Raw genomic sequence first — 3042 nt, 5'->3', positions numbered from 1 at the left:
GGGGGGGGGGGGGGGGGGAAGGCGCTTAAATAATTAGCAGTGAGAGAAAAATCAGTGCAGTGGGGGGCCTGGTGACCCTCCTCCCGAGCATCCCCAAATCCCCAGGGTAGGCGGCTCATCCTGGGAGAAGGGTCTTGTCCCAGGATCCCCCTCCCTGCCGGCGGGTCCCTCTCTGAATAGAGCGAACGTGGCTCCAGGTTTATTCCGATGGGGCTGAGCCCTGGAGGGATCTGCCCTACTTGGATCCAGAGCTGTAGGGTGCACTGGGGGGGACCCCAAAGCCCAGCCTAGCCCCCCAACACTGGGGTCCTGGTCCCCCCCTGGGGTTCAGGTGTCCCGCATGTGCCCTGGAAAGCTTCACCCACAAGAAACAAGGTAAAATGCAGCCCCGCTCCCCATCTTCAGCCTGGCACATCCCCAGGGCTGGAGAAGATCCAGGCACCATCAGGCAAGGCAGGATGTGGCCCCCTGCGAAGCCGGGGAGGGGGGGCTGTTTGCTCCCTCCTTTTCGGCGTTTTTAGACGGCTGAGAGATGCTGTTTCCCTTCTCGTGGGACCAGCCAGCAGCCGGATGGCTCAGGACGAGATTTTGCAGCCTGGAAAGTGCTGCTGATCTCAGAGCCTCCCTCCTCCAGCAGCTAAAAATCAGCCAAAACCGTATATCCCCAGAATCCCATCCTTCTACCAGGAGATGCTCACTCGGGGCGGGGTGGGGGGGAGACAGTTGGTTTTAATTAATCAGGAGGAGAAGGTGCCTGGGGGAACGGAGGGAGGTGGGCAGGGGGGACGGGGACAGGGAGGCACGTTCCTGGCTCGGGGCTCGGCAGTCGTCATCGCTGCTCAGGCATTTTGGGGATGATCAGCCTTTTCTTGCAGAAGGGGAAACTGAGGCAGGGAGGGGATGTTGAACACGGCTGCAAATCTACTCCCTGGACCAGATTTTCTCCCCTTCACCAGCCCCAGACCGGGGGGATCTGCCCCCCAACTGCGTTAAGGAGGAGGGAGGTCCCTTCTGCAGGTCCCCTCATGTCCCCCCAGCCCTTCGCTGACACGTGGGCTGGAGCATCCCGGGGTTAAACCCCAGTTATAGCGTTATCCTGGCAAAATCCACTGCCCCACACCCAGCTGCCCACCGGGTGGGAGCACCCTGTGGAGATGGGGTGGGAAGCTGGGCTGGGGATGTGGGGTCCCTGAGGGCTCATAGGGGCGATGGGAGGTGGGAAAGGAGCCGGAAGGAAACCTGGTTGAGGGAGAAATCCTAAATGTCCCCTCGGACCTGTCCCTCACACCTCTGATGGCACCCAAAGGTGCTGGTGCCCCTCAGGTGGGCACCCATCAGCCCACAGCACCGCTGGCCCCACCAGCTGAAACATCCCATGTGCGTGGGAGCCTGACCCCGAGTGAGGACCACTGCGGGGGATGCAGGTGGCCCCAAGCTCCAGAAAAAAACCTTTTTCTGGAGGGACACCCCAGATATTATTAAGAAGGACCTCATCACCCGCGTTTCCTTTGGGAAGAGGCATCTTTTGGGCACCTCTCGGTGGGATGTCAGCTCTGGCTGGGCAGCAAACAGCCCTGCTTTCCCCCGTGCCACTGACCATGCGTAATGCACGAGGATTTTATTAATCCCCCGCCAAAAGTGCATCTATTATTGATGCTGAGCCTGAAAACTCTGCGAAGGCACCTGGGCTCAAGCCTTCGTCCTCTGCTCCCCCGGATGGTGCTGCTGAGGGAGGATGGAGGGCACCCACCATGGCAGCTGCTTCTGGGGTGCAATGGGAGTGAGCACACGTGCTTCTGTTTTTAGGAGAGGAGAAGGGATTGCACCCCAAAACCTGGGGTGACTCAGGGATGGGGACAAGCAGGCCAGCAGCGTCCTCGTCCCAGCGCTGCCGTCTGCCCCCGTGTTCACATCGGAGACACCAACACACATCAGTGCTGGATGCCTTTGGTGCTGCGGGCCAGGCTGAGGTGCTCAGGACCAAATCAGGGATTAAGCCAGGGTGATGAGGGACCAGATCAGGACCAAGCCAGGGACCAAGTCAGGATGCTCAGGGGCTGAGTCAGGACCAAGCCAGGGACCAAGCCAGCATGCCTGGGGACTCAATCAGGACCAAAACAAGGATTAAGCTAATCAGGGACCAGATCAGGACCAAACCAGGGATTAAACCAGGTTGATCGGGGATTGGGTCAAAACCAAACCAGGGATTAAACCAAGCTGATCAAGGACCAGGGACCAAGTCAGGGTGCTCAGGGACTCAGTCAGGACCAAGCAAGGGATTAAGTCAGGCTGATCAGGGACTGGATCAGGACCAGGCTGGAGACCAAACCACAGTGCTCAGGGACTGGCTCAGGACCAAACCAGGGATTAAGTCAGGCTGATCAGGGACCAAGCCAGGGTGCTCAGGGACTCAATCGGGACCAAGCTGGGGACCAGTTGAGGGTGCTTGGGGACCAATTCAGGGTGCTCAGGGACCAGGGACCAAGTCAGGGTGCTCAGGCACTGGATCAGGACCAAGCCAGGAACCAAACCAGGGTGCTCAGGGGCCAGAACAGGGCGAATCCAGGATGCTCAGGGGCTGGACCAGGACCAAGCCAAGGTCCTTGCAGCCGTGGGTCCGGCCCTGAATGGGGAAGGAGAAATGTCCCCCCCACACTCGGCTGCTCACCCCACGTCAGCTGCCCCCCCTGGGCCCCGGGGGGATGCTCGCGGTGATCCCAACCAGGGACAGGGGCTTCACTGGTGCGGGCAAGGGTGGGGCTGGAGGGCAGAGGAGATGCAGGATGAGGCCGGTGGGCTGCCGCATGGCAGCAAGGCCCGGCGGAGGGCCCGCGGTGTTCGTGGGGAGACAGGCAGAGGGAGCTGTGAAGGAGGAAAGCGGCAGAGAGAAACAGTCCGGGCTCAGGCTGCAAAGGAGGAGGAGGAGGCGGCTGCTAGCGCTCGCCCTCCCTCCTTCCCTCCCTCCCTCGCCCCTGCCTTCGCCATGCACAGCCCCCCCTGAGCCCCGCAGCGCCCCGGGGACCCGCCGTCCCCAGGGTGCCC

This window comes from Athene cunicularia (assembly GCF_003259725.1).
Source record: "Athene cunicularia isolate RWA chromosome 4 unlocalized genomic scaffold, athCun1 chr4_part1, whole genome shotgun sequence".
Taxonomy (NCBI): Eukaryota; Metazoa; Chordata; class Aves; order Strigiformes; family Strigidae; genus Athene; species Athene cunicularia.
Note: the sequence above shows the minus strand (reverse complement) of the source record.